General features: G+C 34.1%; 1 long non-coding RNA gene across 1 annotated transcript; it reads right to left on the bottom strand.

Moving 5' to 3' along the window:
* Positions 1-2889: 2889 nt before the first annotated feature.
* On the bottom strand, positions 2890-4613 carry LOC140967898 (uncharacterized). Its single transcript, XR_012173659.1, has 4 exons — positions 4201-4613; positions 4091-4114; positions 3887-3953; positions 2890-3305 (listed from the first exon to the last, which is right to left on the bottom strand). It is a non-coding gene; the product is annotated as an uncharacterized lncRNA (long non-coding RNA).
* Positions 4614-6713: the final 2100 nt, after the last annotated feature.

Below are 6713 nucleotides of genomic sequence, written 5' to 3'. Positions count from 1 at the left end.
AAATTTATTGAACATTTTTTATAATTTAGTTGAATATTATGAATAATATAAATTGGGTTAGTATATAGATAAATACGTAATGGTCGAAGATGTTATATTTTCAAAATTATACACTTTCACTATTTTTTTTAGTTATAATGGAAGAGTGTGACTGTGTGGGTTATTTTTTTATAATATATTTGGAGTTTAAAATGAATTCTTATAAGGTGATCCATCTTAGTACTAATATCAATGTATTGACGCATGCGTTGTGTGTTAGTCTTTTTGTAATTAATTTGATTTATATTCAAAAAATATAATATCATAATAATAAAATGTAATGAATGACTATATTTTAGTTTGAAATGATTATATTTAAATGATGCTAATACAATAATTGTAAAAATTAATGAGAGATTAAACTGTAATTTGAAATAGTGTAATTAAAAAAATAGACTATGCTAGGATCGATTATGTGTTTAGAGGGGTGAATAACCATTATAAATATTTTGTGATTAAAATAGCTATAGTAACTTGTTCTTGAAATGTTAAAAAATAAACCGAGCATAAGAGCTTGGTTCTAAAAACAAGCGGAAGAAACTCAAAATAATATCTTTAAAAATTGATTAATCATTTTTTAAAGTATTTAAAAATATGTTAGTTGAAATAATAAAAACGATTTGGTTGAAGCATTTTATCAAACATTTGGTATGCAATTTTTTAGTATTTGAAAGACATAAAAAGTTTCAACAATACATCTTAAAAACAGTAACAATAATTAAATGCAATAAAGTAAGATACACAAATTTGTTTATGGATGTTATGAGATAAAACTCATATTTCACTCTTTCTTCCACTTAGGAGGGATTCACTAGAAGACTTTGATTTAAACAAATCTTTGTACAACATTATTTCGACTTAGGACTTATCTCTTGCATAATTGAAACTCATAACACACTCTCGATTGTAGGTTGAAACCTCATAATTCGCATAATGTCTAACGTCTCTTATGCCAAAACTACAAACACAATCTTTAATGAGTTTGTGTGAAAATTATCACTCAACTATTTTTAAGCTCAACTCTCTTTTGTGTGATTATTGTGTGTGTGAGAAAATTAGTCCATTATAGTGTTTATATTCTCAAATGCATCCTCACACACAATGAAAAGCTTTCACATTAAGATAACATATCTATTTAGACTTACTTTCTTGGGTTTGCTCTCATTCTAACTTATTTTTCTTTTATATAAGATGTCCATGCTTTGAATCCACACCAAAGCTTGATGTTTGATCTTCAAATATTTGTATTTATAGCCTACCAAAATTATATAAACATTTGATAGAATAATATAATCGTTTCGAAAATTATGTTCTATTTCTGATATTAAAACAATTATATTTTCACTTTTTGGCCACTTTTTGATTCGGTTGCGGATGGACTTTCAAAGCAGTCCGATCAGATTTTAGAGGCTGGAATTTTGAGAGTGGTCCGAAGTTGGCAGTTCGAAGTTGAGAGGTACGAAGTTGAGTCTAGCTGCACAAATTCGACTTGTTCTCTACTTTTGATTATGACTCTTAATTTTTCGATTTCTGGGCAAAGTATTAAATATGAAAGTTGTAGGCATTTCTATTATTTTTCATAGAATCAATAATCAATCGATTTTGATTCCATATGTGAGCGATATGGTCGAAATACTAGAACTACTCGAAAAACAGTATGACAAATGGCTAAAAGTTTTGTTGTCCGGTCCGGTGATTATAACTCTTGATTATTTGATTTTTGGGTAATATGGTGAACATGAAAGTTGTATTCCTTTCTTGTAGCTTTCCTAATAATCAAGAATTACTCAATTTAAAGTTCATACGAGAGAGATATGGTCAATATTAGCACTGCTCATCGATAGCCATTTGATGTATCCGCGACTTCCAGTTGGACATTGTGGTATCCAAGTAGCATTGATAACATCCAAATTAATCCTACTTTCCTGAAAAATGTCTTCTAGGTAGTTGAGTTGTCTTTCAAAATGTTTTGGCCTCTGGTCATTTGAATAGATGGTCTGTGATATATGAGCAAATTCTAGAGCTGTCCAAGTCCAGCAGTTTGTTGTATCTGTGACTTCCAGCTTGATCTTGAAACCACTATTTTGGCTAGATAACAACCGAACTAGACCGACCAGTACAAAATATGACTTGTAGAAAATTGAGTTTTCTGTTTAGCTGTCTTTCCCCCACTGGTCAATTAGATTATTTGAACTAGAACGACCGGTCCAAAATATGACTTGGAGAAAATTGAGTTTTCTGTTTAGCTGTCTTTGCCCACAGGTCAATTAGATTATTGAGCTATGAGATATCATTGAAATACTGAAGCTTGCCAGAGTGTGGTCGTTCGCAAAATTCGAGTTTCAGCTTCCAACTTGAGGTAGCAACTTCACACTTGAGTAAATATGTTAGAAACATAATAACAAATTTTGTTATCATCAAAATATATATTTTTAGTATTTTCCCTATACAACATACTAAACTGCAATTTGAAATAATGAAATTTTAAAAAAAAAAAAGACAAAAAGCCATACCATGACACAAATTTTGTCTCTAATATGTAGATTATTAATAAATAGTAATAAATTCGGGATGTGTGATAAAATAAAAAGAACATATATATTGATTTAAAGAGTTATTTTAATAGATTTTGTTTTTGCTTTGTTTGATAAGGCATATAATACTTACATACAAATCTGACGGAACATGGACAATTATTGCACCCAACAATCTCAACGGCCATCTGTTTGATTTAGTACCATATTAATTTAAGCATCAATTCAGTAGATCAAATATTCAGAAAATGTTCAGTACACTAATTTGAGAATTTATTATGATCGTTTTTTACAAGTTCATATCATAAGCATTTTGTGAGGGCCCGTTATCCTAATAACGATTTATTAACATGCAATCATGATTAATCAGTAAACAGCGGAAAAGTGAGTTAAAAATTTGCGTTTGGGCCTATAAAAATTTCGGCATGACCTTCGCATAACTAGGACATACCAGAAAATCAAATACTCAAAATACACAACATATGCCCTCAATAAACACAACATCATAAACATGTGCCAGCCAGACACAATCATGACATATACAAACCCAAAATATCATAGAGCCGACAAGGCTCGATAATACTATAACACAATCCTCCAAATATATAAATATAGTATCTGGGAGACAGCAACACCACGCAGTAGCTAAATACAACTAAGCACATTCTCAAGGAGCTCTGGTACTTCCTGAGGCTTCCTCTCGAGCGCCTGAGGTCGAACCACCTGTACCACCTGTAATGTCCACACACAAAAGACACGACAGCCCCTTCTCGGGGGTCAGAACCCCAGTACGAGACATCAAGTAACCACGATATATGACATAGAAATGCAATCATGCCATGCATGAATGCAATGCATGTATAGGTGCAAGATATCAGGATATCAGGAATCAAATGATCGATATCAACAATCATACATATATGCTCGAGCTGGTCCACGACTCAGCGGACCGTGCCTGGATATGGCCCAACCTCGAAGCCAGCAACTACCTAAGCCGGACCGAATCAAGGTAGCCAAACATCTCCAGAACACCATATCATATCATATATATAACGGATCTCAACCGAAATATAACTGGATCTCAATAACAGATAGGCTCAATATGATATGTTCAGTGGTATTGATGTGTCTAACTAAAATAAAATGTGTGTTAAAAAAAGAATTATTTTATTTTATTTTGCACATCAATTACCAACTGATAATATGCGAGTCAGCATATAATATCACATAAATCAACAAATAGCACATAAATCATACACAGGATCATCAGTTGCCTCTGTCAGACATCGTGAAAATAACTGATCTCTATGTACCTCGACTAATTTACCAGTAACTTAATTCCTCAAGAAAGTTCTGAAAATGCCAACTCAGACAAATCACCTGAATATTAATTTAAATGGTCTTATTATCATATAAAAATTCTACAACCATTTAAATTCACTAACAATCTAATTTCAACTATTTAGGCATTTTAAATTCATAAAATTCCAATATTCGCCTAGTTCACCAGATTATACCTCCAACTCGTACAATTCCGGAACCTACAATAATAACCCAATAATTAATTAGTAATGATACAATATTTGAGTCGAAATTAAATTAAATTCACATAGACAACAATTCGCACCGATACAACTTGTACGTCCAATAACAGTGGTTAAACTCGAGCCTAAACAGAAGCTAACCGGAAACAGGCGGCGAACTCGCCGGAGAAGATGACCGGAATCACGCAGAAAATCAGAGCCAACGGGTCGTTCTCGAAAATTTGCAAAAGTGGTATCAAAAGAAAGCTTACGACATAAGAAACAAAACCCCTCGACCAATTTTTACTTTTGAGCGGCGGAAGACGGCGATTTCAGCAGTGAAACCGGCGGCGTTTTTCGACGGGTTTTCAGAAATCGAGATTTTACCTAGCAAGAGTGGTACCAATGGATAGCTCTCGTCAAGAGCTTTCCAACCGTATATTTATTTGAATTTTTCTACGACCGGTGCGGCCACAATCGGCGGTCAAAGTGGCGAAATGGGTTTGAAGATTTTTGGACACAAGTTACGGTGGAGAGAGGTGAAAATCGGTGATGATGATTGTCTTTTTTTATTTTATTTTTTTTAAATTATAATATATATATATATATAATATTATATGTGTGTGTTTATCTTTTCGGAGTTTGAAATTTGACCCGATCTATTTTATTTCAACTCTCATGTGCTATAAAATTTAAATACGTATTTTAATATCGTCCATAAACCGATATTTTTAATACATATTTTAAACACACGATTTAATTATTTGACTTAATTATTTTAAATTCCTCAATTTAAAAAAATTAATCTTAATTATCGTCAAATAACATATAATTAAATCGGGTCATTACATTTCTCCCCCTCTAACAAAAGATTTCGTCCTCGAAATCGAAACACACAACACATCTTATATACAACATAGTCACACATCTACCACTGATAGTACATAGGAAAGTCAGAGTACATGGAATAATTTGTGACAGTTTCAAACAAGTGAGGCCATTCTTGACGCATTTTAGCCTCCAACTCCCATGTAGCCTCTTCAGTCCCATGTCTACTCCACTGTACCATAACCAATGGAATCGTCTTATTTCGAAGTTGCTTATCCTTTCGAGTAAGAATCTGTATAGGATACTCAACATAGCTAAGAGAACTGTCCAACTCCACATCCTCGGGTCTCAGAACATGAGATGGATCCGGCTCATACTTCCGCAGCATAGATACATGAAACACGTCATGTATAGCAGACAAACTCTGCGGCAAGTCCAATCTATAAGCCAATAAACCAATCCTCTCAACAATAGTATACGGTCCAATATAACGTGGAGCTAACTTCCCTTTTCGCCCAAATCTCATCGTGCCATGGAACGGTGACACTTTCAAGAAAACTTGATCGCCAACCTGAAATTCTAAAGGCCTACGTCTTTTATTTGCGTAGCTCGCTTGACGATCCTGATATGCTTTCATCCTTTTTCTAATCAAATTAATCTTTTCATTCATTTCTTCAACAAACTTAGGTTGTACCAATGGTTTTTCTCCAACCTCATTCCAACATACAGGCGATCGACACCTTCTACCATACAAGGCTTCGAATGGTGCCATCCCAATAGTTGATTGAAAACTATTATTGTAGGAGAATTCAACCAATGGCAAAGATTCTTGCCAGTTTCCACCAAAATCCATGACCATTGATCGTAACATATCCTCCAAAGTTTGTATAGTCCTCTCTGTCTGACCATCTGTTTGTGGATGATAAGCTGTACTCATTGCCAACTTAGTACCCAAAGCATTCTGAAGACTACTCCAAAACTTGGAAGCAAATCTAGGATTTCGGTCAGATACAATAGATACTGGAACTCCATGCAATCGAATAACATTATCCACATATAATCGTGCCATTTTATTATAAGCATAAGTACGATTGTATGGAATAAAGTGTGCTGATTTGGACAATCTATCGACTATCACCCAGATAGCATCACAACCTCTATTTGATCTGGGCAAGTGAGTCACGAAGTCCATTGCAATATGTTCCCAGTTCCATTGTGGTATTTCTAAACTCTGTAACATACCTCCAGGTTTCATTCTCTCGGCCTTAACCTGCTGGCATGTCAAACATTTCGCTACACATTCTGAAATATCTCTCTTCATGGCATCCCACCAAAAATATGGTTTCAATATGTGGTACATTCTATGAGTACCAGGATGAACACTATGACGGCTACAATGTGCCTCTTGAAGCAATGTTTCTCTCAATCCTGTGACATTTGGTACCACTAACCTGTTATTCATGCGTAAACAACCATCTGATGAGATATTGTATTTATCTGGGTTACCAGACAAAACCAAGTCTTTCGATTTCTGAACCTGTGGATCATTCTTTTGAGCTTTCTTGCTCTTTGAAATAATCTTCGGCTCAAATTGTAAAGCAGAAACAATCAAATGATTGCCTTTCGGCTGAAATTTCCAACCAGTTGTACATAAATCATCATAATTCTGCCAGACATGTATAGATGCTATCATAACATCCTGATACTTCCGGCTTAATGCATCTGCAACCTGATTCATTCTTCCTGGCCGATACTGTATTTCGCAGTCAAAATCTTTCAGTAAATCTAA

Source organism: Primulina huaijiensis, chromosome 2 (genome assembly GCF_012295235.1).
Source record: "Primulina huaijiensis isolate GDHJ02 chromosome 2, ASM1229523v2, whole genome shotgun sequence".
Lineage (NCBI taxonomy): Eukaryota > Viridiplantae > Streptophyta > Magnoliopsida > Lamiales > Gesneriaceae > Primulina > Primulina huaijiensis.
Note: the sequence above shows the minus strand (reverse complement) of the source record. Positions and strands in the feature narration are given on the sequence as shown.